General features: G+C 40.6%; 1 long non-coding RNA gene across 1 annotated transcript in view; it reads right to left on the bottom strand.

The window, feature by feature from the left end:
• Window positions 1-20663, bottom strand: part of LOC139686326 (uncharacterized) — a 125605-nt gene that overhangs the window by 16435 nt on the left and 88507 nt on the right. The window contains exon 2 of the long non-coding RNA XR_011700364.1: window positions 19897-20072. This is a non-coding gene — a long non-coding RNA (uncharacterized lncRNA). The remainder of the gene's footprint in view (window positions 1-19896; window positions 20073-20663) is intronic.

Below are 20663 nucleotides of genomic sequence, written 5' to 3'. Positions count from 1 at the left end.
TCTTTCATCTTTTGTTTTATTGCCTTTCTTGTTACCAGAAGCTTGTCTCATACGCGTAGAGAATTATTCCACGCTTAGATACCGTGGAATATTTGCCTGTTGATTCGTTGTATTCATTATTTGATTTATGTTATAAATTTATTCAAAACTAATGGCCAAGAAAACTTCATATTTGAAGCTGCATGCCTCCTTTTGAACCCTGCCACACACCTTAGCGGTGGCATGCAGGGTACCATGTAGACGTAGACGTGAAGATAAATCATCAATATCCGTATGGTGCCAATATCTTGACTGGAAGACAAAATCCTCAAAATCTACAGTGAAAACAAACATCAGCACCATCTCCGGCTGTTTGAAGAGGTATATCACAATGTCAAGCTTTTCTAAATGATATAATACAGGTATGTTCACGTTATGGAAGATAGATTTACCTTCAAACGCGAAAACATCGCTGCGTTGTTTATCAACTTATATTCCGTTCATTATTCCGAGCTGGTACCCACCAGAATTGCCGTTCGCCAACCATTTTTCATTCACTGATGTCGATAATCTACATATATATATATATATATATATATATATATATATATATATATATATAGACATACATAAACATATATATATATATATATGTTTATATATATATAGTCATATATATATATATTAAATGTTTTAAGTTGGATCGATTATCTCATTCCCCAATAAAACTATTCAACTTGCTCTAAAGATCATTATTTAATTTATTCGGCATCTGAGAAATGAAAGCCTTGTGAAGTTGACAACAATCACAGGGGAGAAAGAAGACGGGCCAACTTCGCGACAAGCGTCTTTGTGAGTTCATCCCCTCACACTGCCTCGCCTCTTCCATCATTCACGTTAGCTTTTCCCTTCCCTGTCCCTTCTGTTTCTTCTCCACCCCTCACGTAAATGATTTTCGCCCATTAGCACGGTTCATTTCTACCGCTCCACACAGCATGGACAAAGGATCGAGTACGAAAATTCGATTTATCTTGCGCGTAACTTGTTTTTTTAACACGGGCAAATCCGCAATTTACGCTTGGCAAATTACCCTTCTCAACTGATCATTTAAGCAGCGGTGATGAAAACGGTGAGCTTTATGCTACCAACCCATTTCAATTTATTTATCTATTTAAAACATAGTTCACATACAGCAGGAGCGCCGATTTACTATGAAAATATAACCAAATTATGAAAAAGGACAAAATACAATAACAGCATAACAATAAATAACGAGACCACAACATCGACAGGGGAAATACTTAATTTGTTGACAGGCCGGATAAAGCTTGGGTGGTGAAATTGCTGCATGATAAATAAAAAGGATCGACATTGTGAGGGAGTAAATTTAGAAGGGAGGATAGGCGAAATAAAAGCGAAAGCTTAATGAGAGATATCTCAGGAATAGGCAGATAGAGTAAGTAGTGGGTGAGAGTGGATCGGGTTGGTATCCTGAAGTTGAAGAGAGAGAGAGCAGTTCAGGGTAATCAATAGTCGAGTTTAGGATATTGTGGAAGAGTTTTAAATCAGCTTTAAGTTTGCAGTTTAGGGGGTTAGAAATGGATAAAGAAGACAGAAGAGCATTTGAGGACATATTGCGGAAATGTGGGACTCGGCGTTTGACTATTTCGGCAAACAAGTGAAAGATGCAATCGAGGGATTTAAGATTAGTTGGGGATGAGGTGGACCAAATTGGGGAGCAATATGATACGATGGGAAGGACAATTGTTGAGAAGCACGAATGGAGTGCCATTGGATCTTTAATTTCTGTGAAGCGGTAAAGAAGGCCTAGTAGGGACATTGCTTTATTTTTTACAGTCTGTATGTGGTCGGAGTAGTTTAGTTTTCGGTCGGTTAAAACGCCTAGGTCTTTCATGGTTGATACTCTGTTTAAGGGAGTTGAATTCATGGTTTAGTTGAATGTCAGGGGTTTTTTTCAGAGCAAGAGTCATGATGCTGTATTTTCCAGGGTTTAAGTTAAGCTTCCAGGTATCACACCACAGGGAAATTGGATCTAAGGCAAGTTGAATGTAAATATTATTTATTTGCTTGTAAATCTTGCAATCATCAGCATTCAGAAGATATGAACTTGGGAGAAAAGGAGCCGGGAAGGAAACTCATTAATGAATAAATTGAAAAGATATGGCGCAAGGACACTGCCCTGGGGAAATCCAGACGCCACAGGAGACCAAGAGGAAGAAGCATCTGAGAGTATCACACGCTGGGTTTAGTAGGCGAGAAAGCTAGAAAGAAGGCTGAGGATCATACCATCTATCCCAAACTGTTGGCTGAGTTTATGAAGAGTTGATGATGGAGGGTGTAGAAAGCCTTGAAAAAGTCAAGGTAGATGGCATCAAGTTGACCTGATTTGACTATTGCCATGACGGCGTGGTGCAGAGGGACAACAAGATTTGTCAGGCATGATCTTTCTGAGAGGAAACCATGTTGCCGGAAAAATAAAAAGGGAGAGATGAAATAATAAATCCCGTTGGGAATGATACGCTGAGAAACGGAAGACAGGATTGGAAGCAGTGAGATTGGAGGATAGTTGGAAACATCATTCTCGGGACCTGTTTTATGTATCGGAATGGCGCTGGCGCATTTCCATTGAGATGGGAAGGTTCCTATGGAAAAACAGTGATTGAACAAGAGGAGATTATAATTATAATTTTCGAATCACGGTGTTGCGAGAGAAAGTATTGAGTCAGCATAAAAAATTCGCCTTGAACGCAGTTCCGTCATTTGTCTGTCACGATTACACAGAAAAGAATCGTGTTTTCCGAGCGATATTTGTATTATTCCGAAAAAACTATTTTCAAGCACTGATGAAAGCCTAAATTATCAACAGGATGGGATTATCAAAAAAAAGAGTATCCTATCCCTTTTCAAGTTTCACCAGGGCAGTTTTGAATTCGCTTAAGATTCATCGAGTGCCACTGACGTTTAGCCTTGATCCTTTGATCCTTACATAACCATTACCAGAGAACGATTTTCGGTAAGTATGGCGTCAGCATTCCGGCTACAGTGTCGAATAACGTGAGAAATCAAGAAGATAAACGGAGAGCGTAGCATATAATTGTGCTATTTTGTGATTCGCTACCCTCACCAAATCCATCGTATATGTATAGTTTAGAGGAAATATTGATTTTTTTTAAGATTAACCAAAATGAAAACAAGCCATTCCAATATTTCGGTGGTCCAGGCCACCTTTATCAGGGTATGAGAAGTCCCTGATGGGAAAATAAGGAAACGAGGGAATACTGGGGGGGGGGGGGAGAGGAGAGCTTACCAGAGAGGCATATGTAATTGGTGATTGGTTGTTGAGAGGAAAGTTTCTGCTTGTGGGAACAATTGATCCGGGGGGATAAAATTTAAATAGATAGATGCAAGCTAATTATAGGGTCCACTAGGGATTTAAAGTGTATATAGTAATCATTTCCCCGCGTTTAAAAAAAATGGGTTAGGAAGAGTTGGTACACGATTACTGCGCAGTGGGGATAACAATGGCAGCAAACAGTGCTCCGAGTGGAAAGCAAGGCTGCGGAGAACAGACAAGAGAACAAAGAAACTCAGCCTGAGGCAAGGAAAAACGAAAATGAAAAGTGATCCTGAATAATCATTCAAATATATCCCCTCGCAGCTAAATCACATCCGTGAATCATGCACACGGGATTGAGTCCGCGGGATAAAAACTTTCGAATACAGCAATCCAGTGGACCGCAACTGGTCCGCGGCGGCCATGTATGGAGGCCGAACCCTAAACCCAACGCCAATAATCTCGAGACCCGTCCGTCGCGATTTGTCTGCCACAGAGATTCGTCATTCCTTAAGAGGCCACCTGAGATCAGGTGACGTTCGCTCCCTCGTCCGTCATCCTATAAACAGATTTCTGTCGTTTAGTGACGCATCGACGACGCTGAACAGAGAATTAAGTAATTTCCTATAATCTCCGCGAGAGGAAAGTCCTCGACCGAGTCTTCTAAAGCCGATTATTTCGGCTCGATCGGGCAAAAGAAAGAGCTTATCATCGTATTCTTCAGGGTCATCCGCGAATGAAACCCCTCCCGCGTACCAGCGATGGGCGGGCGGGCAGACGTGGCAAGGGAGGAGTCGAGGCGAAGACCCTGGCGCGAAGAGGGAGATTAGATAAACCGCTGACACAAAATGTACAACATTAAAAGACCATGAGTAAACGTTTTTTTAAATAGATATGATGAACTACTATTATTCACTCGACAGATAAATGTTTTAAGAACAAAGGGAAAAAAATACGTTCCTTCGGTAGGCGTCATGAAATTTCCCGGCTGAGAGTATTCATAAAAACAGAATGATTTATTTAAAAAGCTATCTGGAACGAATAAAGCATTAAAATCGATAAGATAATTAGCGGCTTACTGCCCGACTGAAGAAAATCAGTCACTTTTCCAAGATTCCGTTGTTTGGATCGGAACTTTCTTCGTAGAGTTGGCGTGTAAATGCGAGAAATATCCTAGAAACAATTCACTTTCACTATTTTTACGTCGATAACAGATCTAGTTCTCGGAACTCACCAGACAACAAAAAAAATCAAATCAATTCCTCTCCTGTTGTATATATGCGCCAAACTGCCTAAAAACTCAAATTACGAACCCAAACCTTTGCCCGCTCCTGGTATCACTCCCAACAAACGCCTTTCACCTCACTGTTGTCACCCAACCTCTGGCCCCTCTCTTCACCCTCCACCTTCACCTCAGCACCAGTACTTGTACATATATAGGTTAGCCGCTTTAAAATACAACACACCGGATGATGACTTGGAAATGTCGAAACACGAGTAACGTTCTAAAATATATTCAGAAATTTATGTTCAGATTTTCTATTTCTGTTCACATTTCCCATTCAATGAATTCGGTGTTTATAAACAACGCAATTAAACAATTTTAGAAGAAAAACTAGGCAGGTATTTGAAAGAAAATAATACGGCTAACACTACCTACATCTACAAACTACCACGCAAGCCTTCGCAAGGGCGTGTGGCGGGGCGTTTTAGGGCACTAGCCACACATGCATTGAATATATATATACTATACTATACTAGTATATATATATATATATATATATATATATATATATATATAAGGCGGCACAGGGAAAGGGCCTGGGCCCCAACATAAGCCGTAATGCTTGGTATTGGGCGAGCTCTACCCTCATCTGTCAAACCAGCCTTAGGGTTGATTGCGAGTGATTGGTTTGGGTAAATCTTTAAATGTCGCTTATATACCTTAAATGTATCATTTCTTAAATTCATTTTTGTTATGATTGATTATTGTGTGATGCAAGGTCGAGTAGTTTGAATCTGTCGTTGACGGTGTTCATCTCTCATTTATTTCATTCCGGTGGTCGAATAAACCATTTGGTGCCATAATAATTATCTCGGTGTCGCAAGAAAACTTTAGGTATCCTGGGCCTTTCTGAAAGTCTTTTCTGCTTTCTTCGAGAATCAAGGGGCTCCCAACATAATTCCTCCAAAGAACCCGCCAAACTTACTCTTTCCTCGTAGCCATTAAAAAAACTTATAACTGTGAAATATACAAAACAACTGAAGTCTAGATAAACATCTCATCTTTTAAAATGTTTCCAGGGTAATGCACAAATAGTATTTATATTTTATTATTCAATGAAGAAGCAGTACGGCGATGGAAATTGCTGAGAGCTGAAAGAACGTCAGCTTCCATGTGAGTCCGTAGGTAGTCACAAATTTTGTCTCAACAGCATGTCTTAAATACAGGTATGGAGATAAAAAAGGCAAATATCAAGGACGTTAGACTCGTCACGCCTAGTGAGACGGAAAGCATTGCATGCCAACAGGTTTTTGTTTTATTCCAATTAGCCAAGATTTTTTCAGTATGACACGCAATATGAGACGAAAAGCGTTAGGGTTACAAAAATCATAAGGAATAATCTGCGTTGTGAAGGGCAATTTCGGTTATCAAGGTCTGACGGAGTAAAAATTTTCTAATCTACACCCAAAGGACTCAGCGACTGGATGAATTCACTTCTTTCGAGGAAAACACAAGAATATAAAAGTAAACGGAAATGAATCAAGAGTTACCAGCGAAAGCTCATTGCATAGATGGTTTGAATGACTTCCTTTTACCACTAAAATAAATGATTCCTCCAAACTGGTGCCATTAAAGCCTTCAAACTAACGGTCCAAGATAAGGATAGGGAGAATCCAGAAAAATTCGGAGAGTGCAGGGAAAGGTAGGGGATTATATTCCTTCGTCAATTTACTTTCCCAGGAGCGATGAGCACACCGAAATTTAGGGACAAACACTTTAGTCATTATAGTACTTTCACGAAAAAGCTACTTCGCACATAAGTTGAAGTTCGATTATATTTCGTATTATAAGTTGAAACCCGCAAAAGGACACCTGAGTTTTCTTGTGACACCGAGAGAATCATTACGGCACCAAATCTTTTTGGGAAATCCGATCAAAGGTATACAATAAGATAGTTAGGCACAGTCACCGAAATATTAATTAAGAAATAATTACCGAATACTCTCCGGAAGATTTTTAAAACAAAATAGCCAGTTCGTATACATATTCAATATTAATAATTCTCTCTCTTCCTTTCGTTTAAGGAATTGGATTTGTAGATTTAATTTAACATAGTAAAATAAAACTTAGTTTCAGCTAAGGAGGAACCGAGTATCATTGGCATTGAATCATTACTTCTTGTATTAATGGAGTTAGAGCATTGCCTTCTTAGAAATTTATATTGAGCAAATTAGCTACAAGTGATCATAGTGTGGAAATAAGGTAAGACATTAAGTATAGAACAAGAGATGCCATTTTTCCCAAAAGATTGTAGAATTTGAATGACTGGAAACAACGCCCATATGGAAAAAATATTTTAAATATCCTATTGCGATGTATTTATTTTATCTAGCCCTTATCGTATTCGTCATCTCCCTACTAGCTCACCAAAACGCAAGCAGAATATTCGTTGTGGGTTATAATTTATGAGCAATGCCACGTTTCCTTCACCCTTACACCGATGAGAGATTTCCAACCACGTAAAGCGAGCGCTAGACGCCAAGTCATATCATGGAAAAAAAGATTATGCCTTCAGGATCAGAAAAATAGATAGTGGATAAGTTTGAAATGTTTATCCCCGAGCACCATGACAGAAATAAACACCTGAGGCCCACATCCACTAAGCATTCAATAGCATCATAAAGTAGTAATATAGACTTATTAAGCTTCCTTCCTTTATATTTTGCTTCTTAATTCTTTGATGTAGCCGCGAAAATTACCTATGCTAACCCATATTACTTTTAATTTCGATATTTTTTCCTTACGCACACACATACGTACACCAAAGTCATTGACCCGAAGGCTGGTTCGATAGGTGAGGATTGAGCTCTCCCAATGCGAAGCTCAACAGCGAATGAAATTCACACATCAGGGTTATAAGGCGGGCCCGTTCCTTTTCCTCTGCTGCCTATGGTTCTTTAGGAAGATCTGGCACTCGAAAAATCTCACAGCTTGGGTGGAGACGAGGGCGCCCAGAAGCGTCTTATTTTTTCCTTCCTTGCCTGATATTGTTTTATTCTTACTCAATATTACACACTTATAAACGGATAGCAAGTGTTATTTTTCTGTTTGAATGATGTCTACAAATAGCTATGATCCTTCATCAAAGAATTCGTTACAAGTATTTTAATCAATGTGTTTTTTCGACAGAAGCTTTTTGTAATTACGTATTTTATGTAACCCTTCGCGCATTATATACCCCTGTTGTAGATGCACTCCCCGTGCATTCCTTTTCAGGGTTTTCAGGATGTAATGTAGATTTGATTGAAGGTATCATGTAGGTATTATAAAATTAGTAGCGTACCTAAATATCACTCACGGAGTGAAGGTAAAATCACAGATTAAATCTCTTGCATATACGTATTGGAAGCAGGTCTCTTAAACCCCATCGTATTACGGTAGGATAGATCATGATAGCAAGATTAGAGAGCTCAAGAGTAGAACCGGTAGATTTAAGATGCCATGTTACCGAAGACGACAAGCGATCTGATTAACGACAAATGCAGCGCTACAGGAAAAACGTTTTGTTTCATTCTAATTAGAATGCATTGCCATTTTTCCTCTAACCTTTATTTAACTATCCATCTTGTTACTAGCAGCTTGTCTAGAGAAGTACAGGGTTCGTCCGGAAAATAAGTGTACTGAGCTCAGGAAAAAAAATGTATTACACTTTTACATATCTTAAGCTAATATTCCTCAAAATAGGACCCTTGTGAGTCGATACACTTGTTCCAGCGGCGTTCCCATTCCTGGAACGCTCCCGCGAAGGCATCATCGGGAACCTCTCGAAGACTCGTCGTCGACCTCTTCTCTGCCCTCCACAAACATCTTGTGCCACCGAAAGATCATGTTTCTGGACATGGCTGACTCCCCGTAAGTCTGGTTAAACATACCGACAGTTTCGGTACACGATTTCCCAAGCTTTACCGCAAATTTGATGGAATAACGCTGCTCCAAAAACTTCGGCATCGCGTACCGTGACGTGAGTCGAGCGTGGAGGTTGGCGTTAACAGAGCTCCTCACTACACCACAGCTCAGAGCCGACTGCCTTTTTCAGCGTCGCTTGCCAACATACCCCCCTCCAATCGCAGCCCGTCAGGGCGGTGCTGGGCGCGCCGCTCCAGGCGCGCCCAGCCCAGGAGTCAGTACACTTATTTTCCGGACGAACCCTGTATTTCACCCTAATATACCGCAGTGCGTGCACCTGTAGTTAAATATATCGACATTACATGATTTATTTTACATATTTATTGGTAACTGCTAATGAAAAACGTTTGCCCCACACCCCAGCGGCGGGTGAAAGATACCATGTAGCTAGAGAAGTGATGCCCTTGTGAGTGTCAATATATACGATTTGGAAAGTACGAGTACATTTTGATCTAGAGATGAACCACGGCTGTTACTCATAACTTGATACATTTACGTACGGGTGGTTGGACAATCGATTCCGAAATCGCAGCATATCATCCCGTGGTTTTTTTCTCAGGAATAACTCAGACCATCCCCGTGATTTCACACTCCTGAATGCGAGACAGTTGTTCAGGAACTGGATGTATTGCCTAACACAGGCAAGAACGATAATTATGGCACACTGAGGACAACGAGAGCAATAGCAAACGAGGAATCTTTCCCGGATAACCCAATCCCCTCCTCACTCCCGCCCTGGAGATACGCAGGTCACGCTTAATGGCGCCTCGGCACGCACGAATACCTCCCGCGACCGTTCCTCTTCCTTGAGAATACCGTGCGACGGGGCAGGTGGTGGGCCAGAGGGTAAGGAGGAAAATGACACGGAGAGAAGAGGGCATCTCTCTTGTGCGTGGCCGCATAGACACCGCGCGGTGACGTGATATTACGGAGAGTGTTGATTGATTCGCGCAGGGCTTGGTGTTCGCCATGGTGGGCGTGGTCTGCATATTTACGCCTGGGCTATGGGCAGAAAAATTCAACACTCGTTAAAATAGTTTCATGAAGCAAAAGGACGGCAGGATGGCTACGAGGAACCTGCATTGAGTTTGGAAAAGTGGAACAAAGAGCGAGAAAAATAAAACAATTGCGATACTTGCATGCCTGCATTGTTTTGCCAGCCATGAAAAATTCATTGCCTTACCAATTTTGGATTTGGTCGGTGTAGTTCATGCATACCCTCTGTTTTCACTGTCTGAAATTGCATATGGAATTAAAAAATAACTTTTAGTGCTCAAAAATAAAAACGAAAAGTGGGCGTGGTAATTGCGTGCAGAAGTTTGAAGTTTACAAGAACTCTCATACCCTTTTGAGAATACCAGTTTCTGCAATTAAATCTAAAATACTCCGGAACGAAAGAATAAAATATCCACGCCTCAGTGTACCAATCTAAATCACCCAATAATCGATGGCAATTTTATTTGCCAAATGTGATCGATGATAGATGATGATGCCAAATATTATCGATCAAATCTAAAATGTTATCGAAATTATTACTTACATAGGATGCTAAGTAGCCGCCTGGTGTTCATGATATGGCGTTAACGCACTGCGAGAATCGAATGTTCAAGGCGGTTTTAAAGAGAATAACCTATGAATACGTGTTGAGAAGAATATTTCTAATTGAGATATTTAAAATTTCATCAAGGAAATATAATTTAAGAGCCGACTGGAAATAACACCATACACAGTATTCAATCCGAACGTCAATTTGATAGTTGAGAGTGGAGCTCACCTAGTACTAAGTCGAAAGACGTGTGAAATTCACACGCACACACACCAAAGTAGGGAGGCCAGCTCCCTACCCTACAGTACCACCTATGATTTCCCAGAAAGACGTGCCCTAATTAGTCACACAGCTTGAATTAAGCCAAAAATAGAAGCGTCACCCGGAATCAAACCCGGGCCCTCAGGTCAGAAGCTCAGTGCTCTACCCAATTGGCTACCAGGAATTCTTGCATAAATCTCCTGATAAATACGCGATGAATCTGCTTGATGTTAAAAATAAAGTTCATCCTAACTGAATCAGGGAATTTAGAGATTCCTTTGCGAACGAAAATATATATAAAATTAATTTCGCCAAGCAAGAGATTTTTGAGCAGTACTAATAGTGCTTTTAAACCGAAAAGGAAGGACAAAATAGTTATTGTAAGATATTTCAGCTAAAACCACCTGAATATGCTTCAACTGAAAAATTCTTCTACACATGCTTTTCTGGAAATTCCAGCATTACTCATTTCGATCATTTTTGCCTCATCTTGCTTGCCACACGAAAACGATGAGGTTTGATCACTAATTTTTACCTGCTCACATTACATTAAAGTTGTCAAAAAATTAGCAACGAGTTAATCTGAGCTATTATCAATTTTTATTACGTACAAAAGAAAACGATCCGTCTGCGTAGAAACTAACCGTGCCAGAAAAAAAAATCAGGAAGCTGTAGAAAAACATGAATGTTGGGGAACTTACGATAACTTTCATAAGCCAACTGCCAACCATGGCATGGTGCTGAAAATTGTGACAATATGGAGGAAAAATAATTATTGCAATGTTGGATGCCAGGTTGTGGTTTTCTAAGAGAGACAAAGGAATCGTCGCTGTACCGTTTGGTAGCTTGCGTCCATTCAAAACCTACCATAAAGATTAGCTAACCAATAATAATACGAGTAATAGTCTGACGAGAAATGACAACCCCGGTCGGACGTTAATATTTGTCCGCAAAAAATAACATCAAACCGTATATAATGGAGTGAAAAATAGATTCAACCTTAGGATAGTGATTTTGAAAAATATCGCCATTTAAATTGTGGTACGGAATGCAGTACTCGAGAGGAGGGCTGCCTTGCAATTCAGTGCTCAGGGACATGTACACAGGGTTCTTGCGACGCGTATTACTGCCATTGAGGCACAAAAGAAAGCCTTCGGACAACTTGTACGTGCTGGAATGATTAAATGGAATAAGCCGTAAGGGCGTTGAGAGTTGAGGGGATGAGAACGGCAGAGGTGGGGCAAGGAGGTGTACATGATGAGAAGAATCGGGTTTTCGACCCAAAGGAGAGCGCTCAGGTGAGAGGGAGGGCAGTGCCGTTGCGGCGAAGGGGTTGGCGGGGAAGCTTTAGCCGCTGCGGAAGGGGGTTGTTGCGGGAGACGGAGAGGAGGGGAGAGGAAAAACCTTTCATTGCAGCAGTTCGCCTCGCGGGTGAGTCATCGTCTAAAGTTAGTCCTACTATGTGCGTGACAGGAGGTGAAGTGAAGGAGGGGGAGGGTCGGGGAGGAGGGGTAGGTTGGACGAGGAGGGGTGGGAAGAGAGCGGAGGGAGAGGAGGCTTTAATAGAGGGGTAATGGCGAGCCAATGGCGGGGGGAGGAGGGTGAGGGGCGGGGCGGGTGGGAGAAGAAGAGAAATCGTGTCGTTGAGATGTTCGTTTCATTTAATTATTGCCGCTCTTAATACCAAATCAGCATTGTGTGGCCAGCAATAGGGTATTCTGATCAGAAACAAGGCTTTCTTTGGGCTTTCCATGACTCGAGAATCTTTTTCATTCGATAAAACAGGGCGAATAAAGTGACGTAGACGATGTGTTCAAATTACTTCGGAAGAATTTTCATCGGAAGTGATTTCCATCCGATCTTCAAATATTACTTTTTGTATTACCTGATTACACTGGCGAAAAATTTAATAATCGATACAATTGTTAAATACCTAGGGTAATTGTGTATATTCGAGCGGTAAGACTTGTTCTTTTTTTGTCAGCGAAGCTACCGATCCCTCAAATATAAAAAAATAAGAGATGTTTTTAGAGGGGCATGAGGGCTTATAGCTGAATTATGGTGGGCGTTTCAAAACCCAGTCGAGAATAAAATATTATTTTTTCCGAAACAAAAACGGCAAACAAAAGCTCGGCGAATCGATGTGAAATGAGAGCTCGATCGAGAGAGAGAGAGACAGTCGTGACGCAATGGCCTAAAACGTAACGTTTACGACCATCATTCGTATCACTCCGCGAATGTTTCATTATTTCATTTTGCAACGCAGAGAAAAAATAATCAAGGAAGGTAATACATCAGGTAATACAAATTCATGCATATTTATGCTGAATTCATGTTGGCTAACGACAACAGTTTTGCCTTGTCAAGTTCCTTGATCCACAGTCAGCTCTTTCACATTTGTGATGGGGTCACGTGATGAAAAAGGTGGATTGCGATTTGTCACGACGGAATTTATATCCCCTCGCCAACAGCGGACCTGCAAGTAGCTCAACAGCGCATCTTTCTCGCATTAATCCCGGTAATCAGGTTTTGATGGGTGCGCGGAGCCCAGGTTCTACCGCAGAGCACCGTGAGCACAGGGTATGGGGGGCAGATACCATCCCTCGCCATACGTAGTATCCATCTGGGACACGAAAAAAATACCTCAGAGCTTGAACAAAGCCGAGTGCTCACAAATCCATTAGGATTTGGACTGAGGCCGACATATGTAGAAGACAACGCTATCCCCAAGATCACCTTCATCCTCGCATTAGTCAATTCAAATAATGTGAAAACATAAAACATTCAACGAAGTGTTTTCCAGCGACACCTAAGACAAGTTCATGTAAATCTCAATATTTCAACATCAGTATCACTCCGGAAATCGTTATCATAGGTCGAAAACAACAGAGAGAACGGTTAGAATAAACCAACTTCGTTCACTAAACTAACCGAGTTGAATGCGACGCGAGTGATTAAGAAAATCACTCTTTTACGGCTATGGTGCTCAATTAATAAGCAATTATCATTTTCCAGGAGGTGAAAAATTTTCTTGAAGAATAAGAGAATGTTAAATAATGAGAAATTCGATTTACCAACGGGATAGCGGCGAAAATTATTGGATAAAAAAATTAAACACCTTAAATTATGGGGGGGGATAAAAGGGAGAATGTTTAAAATATACCGATAAATATCTCTGAATTATTAATATAAGGTTTAGGTCCCAATTTTAGATAAATATTAAAAATATTCTACAAAAATATCCCAACTAAGTATCCGTATTTCCTCTTTAATTTAATTTAGGTTTTTTTTTAATTTGATCTTTTTATTCACAATGTTGCCAGCCTTTTGGATGACTAATGCGGTGTTTTAACCTTAAATAGAAAAAGGTTGTTTTCTAAAATTTTCCTGAAGATGGGTAATATTGATAAAAACTCGCCTCAATGGGTTTCGTTCTTTTTGAGTGTAACACCAAAAGGTTAAAGGGATCCCCATAAATATTGTAAAGTGTAGCAGTTAAGGGAGATACGTCTACATTTTGGACCCAGAAGGCAGGCCTTCTCATCCGATAGATCCAGCAGCATATGATCTTATTTTTTCTTTCATAATGCTAAATAAAAAAGGTTGCGTGTTACAGAAGGCAGACCTCTTTGTCCGATAGGACCTCTCTTAACATGAGAGTTATAGACCACTCGAAAGAGAAAAAATATCTCTAAGAATATTACATCACGTGCTACCGATTTACTCAAGGAACGATTACTTAAACGCTACGACATTTTGACGCACGACATCTCATGGGCTCAGAATGTGCACGAGACTTTCAAGTCTAATACATGTTACGAAGAGGATATGATCAGGGTAGAATCTAAAATATACGACTCGATAAAACTTATTTTTTAATTCAAGTTACAGAAAGTTCACCTAAAAATGTATTTCTTGTACTACGATGTTTCATGAGCACTGAATCGACACTACGAACGAGTCGATTTCACAGTCCACCAGCCACAAACCAAAAATATTTCGAGTAATTAGACGCCATTGCATGCATTGCTATGGCGTCTAATTACTGGCTATGGGATCTTTATCGAACTGGCCAAATGTGGGCCTGCCGAGTCCATTTAGAAGCACAAGCCTTTGCCTATCTCTATCATGACTCCTCAACATAATAAGATGTCTTCTCGGTAAGATTACTTAAAATTCGTATTTTATTCAAATATGTGAATTACTGATAATTCGTATTTTAAGTAATCTGTGCATATAAATGCGTCCTCAATGCAGAATAATTACTCTACATTTACAACTTCGGTTTTCGTATTTTTCTTCATCGAACACTAAACTTTTAACGCATTTAAACTTTTACCAGAAAGGTAGGTATGCACGCATAGAACGATTCGGGAGACGAATGGATATTTTTCGTTTATGGCAAAATAAACTCCTCTCTCGATAACAAATTATACTTGGGGACATTCGGCTAACATTCTAGTCAAGGAAGTTTCCCTAAGGCAGTATGAACGAATTTCTACCGTCAATTCATTTGCTTCAGTATTTTAGTAATTCGATTTCGGTATCTAGGTCTTTTCCGGAAACATTGATTTTTCTGGTGCTATTTAAAAAAATAATCCATCGTAACAATTGTCGATACGCATACTATGCAATATAAATCGCCCTCTCCCTTGATTCGATTATTTACGGTCATTTTACGGGCGTGACTGCGGCTCGTTAAGTTTGACTTCCCTCTAGTACGTCGGAGGCCTTATTACCACATTGCCCTCGGGGTCCAACACTGAGGAGGTCTAATTCGATTCTCGAGAGTGACTGGATTGCCTCCGATGTCACTCCCGCTACGGCCATGAGAACTCCTCCGTATGCATTACACGGAGAACAATATGGGTGAATTAATGCGCAAGTTTTGAAGACATCAATTAATATTAAGCTGATACCGACGCCGGATTACCCCTGACAATTGACCCCAAATCATCCAAGGACAATACGGACATGACATAAGTTTTAAAATATGGTATTCTGTTATGGCTCAATGTGCAGTGCATTTTGAAATGTCTCCGGTTGTGCCTATGAATAACATAAATTTAAACACATAATCGTTTTCTTCAAAGAAAGAATGAAGGTATACCTTTGCATCAACTTGTCACGTTAATACATTTAAATCAAAACAATAACATATATTTTAAAAACTAACGCATGAAGAAAATTAATTTTCATTATTCTTCTTCTCAGACAATAATATATGTCAGAAACAGGTATTTGGGTGGGATCATCCGGCCATGATATCGGACTATTGAGATTTACGGACCCTGTAAATAGTGCACGCCAAATTTATTTCCCCGGGATATTCCTCTGCTATCATCACTCTAGACTAAGGTCATTAAACACTAGTTCTCTATCAAAGGAACACCGATGGCACAAGGAGAATTTGTCGCCAATTCAGAAGTTCAAAAAATACGGCTGGAGAGCGAAGAAGACAGCGTTGATAAATATTTAATTAATATTTTGAATGATTTTCAGCATCAGAAACTGAAAAAAGATGCCCTAAAACATTTGATTTTTTTAGTTTAAAAAATGGTTATTAGGGTATTTAAAAAACGAAAATCAGGTACGAAAAAAATCAATATAGAAATGCTAATTCATACGGTCTACATTATCATTCGTGAAAGTGATTTTTTCAATTTTAATTTCTCAACTAGATATCGCACCTTCACTCTCACCAGAATTAGAAATATATTACATATATAGGACAAATAAATGTGAAAACCATTGTCAGGACATATATCTATTGGTAAATGTCCTATTTCAAACCATTCATCACTTTCCATACTGGATGACAATTTTGAGAACGCAGGCCCAGCACACCAAATTTCGCCATAGTTCGATTCGGAGAGAAAACTGACATTACAGTGGTATTTATTCGCTGAACGAGGGTACTAAGCGAATATTTATCACTACACTCTCAATTTCAAATTCCCTCATATTTCATCGCGACATCTACCACCTTGCTACCTGGTGGAGCCCGCGCAAACCTCTTAGTGAGTGGCGCTTTGAGGCGGCCAAGGGCCGAACTTGTTGGTGTAAGGGAGCGATCGAAAATGCACGTAGACGGCTCGCGACTGTGGACGAAGCGGGCGGTGAGTAAACGCTATGGAATTTCTTTTAGCGTCTGCTGTTGTGGAAAAAAAGAGAGAGTGGGGATGGATGTTTGGAGGCTTGTGGGAAGGGAGAGAGAGAGGTTAGGCTAGGATGGAGGGTCCGGGCCCGCGGAGAGGGAGGCTGGGGTGGGTGGCGAAAGGAGTGAAATCGAACTGGTGTGGGTGTCTTTGGGGGATGGTGGGGTGGAAAGAGGAGTGAGGTCGTGCGAAGGCTGCGCGTTTCTGAGGTCGGGCGTGGGGGATATGAGGTCGTCTGCACGAGAGGGAACTGTTTGAGAAACGTGAGTGCCCTGCAGGTGGACTGCCGTGCGAACGGCAGGCAGTCGTAACACGCCGGGGTGTCTACCCACCTCCCACCCTCGCCCCACCGCACCCCGCATTCTCCCTCCGCCGCGGCTTAGGGTGCGCTCCGAGAAAGTTAACAACACTTCCGTTCATCAAGCCCCCTCCGATCGCCTCCATTTATAATTCACCTTTGAATGCAATGACTACCGCATTCACAACAACTTACGCAAGTAGCCACTGAAAACACATTATTTTTCATGATATTGTCAAATAGAACAATCGGATGACATACATCGCACTACTACTTTATCACGACTGAATTCACTCGCCGTCAACACTGCATCACAATTTCTGTGTTGCCATAACCCCGTAGCTAAAGAGTTTCTGAACACACGACGAAGAGAGGAAAAGTGCTGAAATTTGCTAAATCTACCACCCTTCAGAGTATTTGCTATCTCCTTCCTACACACCTCGGGTTGATAAATGTGGCTACGTACGTGTATGCATGCACTTATAAAGCATACAAATGCAATTATAAACGCACATGAAAGGAAAAAGAAAGTCGTCTATGACTTAATAAATCGATAATCCCAGCCACCTTCTAACCGCCGAAATATTAAGCCGTAAATGAGAGTATTTTCCATGTTGTACATCTATATTTACGACTGCATATATATCCAAATCCACCTATGATTCTCATCGCGTACCTTTGGTCTCAATAGAAGTTGATGAAATGTAGAGTTAAAAAAATTAAATGAATGCTAAGTCAACTCCTAATTTCTAAATTCAGATAGAAGGAGAGAAAAACTTACTTATACGTACTCATAGTTGCATGATCTCAATAGGCATGTATGTTTGAGTGAGTTTACATGCGTTTATGAATGTATTTTTTGTGACGTATATGCATCAATATTTACGCATAACTGAATATTATTAACGCATAAAATGCTAGCGCCTTAACAACCCCCCGCCACACGCCCTGAGTCGGCTGTCGGAATACTGTGTATAGGTAGATTCCTGATGAAATGAGTCGTAATAGTTTAGGAAATATAACAAAATTGACCGTTAAACAATATTTCCCTCAATAATTGACACTTTTACGATTGAAAAGGGATTCTAAACATGTTCCTGGTTATCGTATGGTGTAAATCCTGTCCAAATGTGATCTCTTTTCACCAAGCACAGCAGCAGTATATTTGTGGTCCCTGGAGACGTCAATCTGCCTTCAATGAATTGGGATGTCGTTGTAGGACCGGCACAGAAACGCAATTCATTTAAAATAAAACTTAAAAATATATTCGCCTAGTACTGGTTTGAACTGGAAACTAGAACGCATTAGCCATCTCTCTTTCACTAGAATGTCGTAGGAGATGGGGATGGCACCCGGAATTATTATATACTGATTTCTTTTACATTAATATTCCCGACCACACGCCCTCGCGACGGATTTCAGGGTAATGTGCAAATGTGAAAATTTACAATCGAAACGAACTTTCCTAGCAAATAAATCTTAATCCCAGCATGCCATTGACTTCTATCATACACATATATGGTGGGTAAATTCACATGAGTTGCCTAGTGATAAATAGGAGCACCGACATTTAAAAGGAGAGTACCGCGAACCCTCTTGCCCAGCCCAGCCCACTCAAGGCCATTCGGGTAATCAAATACGTGTGTGTTATCAGCTCAAGCACAGATGTTGTTCTTAGCCACTGGAAGGATGGGTTCGTTGCGGTAAATGGGTGCCATCTGGTTTCTCCTGCTAAAGGACCTGATTAGCTTCGGGGGGGTAATTGATACTTTAAACGGAATAACTGGGAGTCATGCTCTGATGCTTTCCAGGGAAACCTTCCAGGTGCCGTAAACTGTTCGGGAATCCACATAGTAATGGCACCTGAGGATGACCTTTTCTGAGTTCCTCCTATTCCCACGCCGGGTTTCTCTCCAACCTCTCAGCAGCTGTTTGCTGCTCTTCTTAAATGGCGCGAACTACCAACTAATTCAAACGCCTCTATCAAGAACTCATGCGAAGTTTTTGTTGGATAATCCGGCTGTTTAAATAAATACCGATTTCAAATGCAAGACTTTCAAGAGCCCACACTGACTCCTTATGACCAGATTAGGTCGGATGTATGTAGGTGCTTGGACTCGAATACCATTACTCTGGAAAACTTAAATTGCCTGCGGTATATAACAAAATGCATTCAATCTTATTTTTTTTAATTAGGAAGATAGAAAATGTAAATTTTGCATGATAAGACGCTATGATTCACACCATGGAATTCATTCAACGAACGGCGATCGCTTTTTCGATGATAATATAATCCGCACCTCATTGTAAGATCGTACACTCTCGCAGCGATTTGATGATGTTAAAATATCTTTCCTGTATTGATACATACTAGTATACTGCTTCAGGTTTCTCTCTCGTAAGAACGAGCTTCTTCAGGAGCGAAATCACACCTGAAGATCACTGCGAAGCGAGAGAAAACTTAAGCCGGTTACATAAACCAAAAAAAACCACAATTATCAAACCGAAGGTCCATTTGACAGATGAGGGTACATCTCACCTAGTGGTAAAACCAATGGCGTGTGAAATTCACACATGATGGTAGGGGGGCAGAATATCCCTGCACCACGGTTGGTTTCCAGGGAAGTTCTGGTTTCTGAAAAATCACACAGCCTCGGCTGAGGCGTGGAATCGAACAGCAGTTACACGTTCTACGTACCGCTAGACTACCAGGTCCCCGCGATAGCAACACAAATAAAGCTAAATCACGAATGAACTACGGTTGATGAACCTATCTACGAAATACGAACCTTGAACTTTAAATCCTTTTATTAAGTGCAGGCTGGTGACTTAACACCCCCTGCCGCACACCTCCCATGTGTATATCAAGGTACGATGAACATGTATTGAAAGCATATTATAATGAGGCATCGTGACATGAATTTTAAAAGTGTCACTGCAGAATGCTTCTTTATAAAATTTCACAGTTCCAAAATTCTAAACTTTTGCACTATTATTTCAACCTTAACTCTATTACATTCATTAGTTCCTCCGTTTGCCACAATGAATTTCAAGTCCGCACGACTGTGCTAGCAGCCGCAACGTGAGGCAGCAAAAGGAGGCTCTTACCTTCACAAAAATTTCGGGAAGGTCAAGTGGCAAGCGGCCAAAGTAATTATTCAAGACTCAGCGGCGACGAGTTGTGCATGCAAGCGGGGCGAAATCTCTTTGACGTTCTCAGAATTCGAAAATTCTCTCCGGAGGATCAACGGCGTCGTGCTGTATCGTTGGCAGTGTCGAATTTCCTGCGAAGACAAGAAAACACGTGCTTAGGATCGCAGCCAACCAGCTGAACAATAGAACTTATGATGAATTTACGAGTCGAGTCCAATGAAGGTCCATATGAAAAGAAATATACTCAAAAGCTCAATAAACATCATTTGTGTGCTTTACGCCACGGTTTTTACATGTACTGTTCTGTTATGGCTCAATTTGTGATGCATTGTGTAATGTCTTCGGCTGTGTTATGGCCACCATTAATTTTAAACATAGACTTTTTTCTTCACTGAGAGAATAGAGGAATGTGTATAAAGTTACATCAACACATCACAATGATATATTTAAAAGAAAACAACAACATACATTGAAAATTATCACGAGGAGATGGTTTATTTCCATTATTCTTCTTCTCAGGCAATAATACGTGCCATAAACAAGCAATGGGATGGGGATCATTGGGTAATGTCACCAGAATTTTGTGATTTATATACTTCGTGCCCAAATTTATTTCCCAGGATATTCCTCTATTACTAAACACGCCTCAAGCCATTAAACACCAACTTTTTCACAAAGAAACAAGAAGCCGCCAATTCAGAAGTTCACGAAGTGTTGTGCAT

Source organism: Hetaerina americana, unplaced genomic scaffold, assembly GCF_022747635.1.
Source record: "Hetaerina americana unplaced genomic scaffold, ioHetAmer1.1.p SCAF_14, whole genome shotgun sequence".
Lineage (NCBI taxonomy): Eukaryota > Metazoa > Arthropoda > Insecta > Odonata > Calopterygidae > Hetaerina > Hetaerina americana.
The sequence above is the reverse complement of the archived record's forward strand: the minus strand, read 5'-3'. Positions and strand labels throughout refer to the sequence as shown.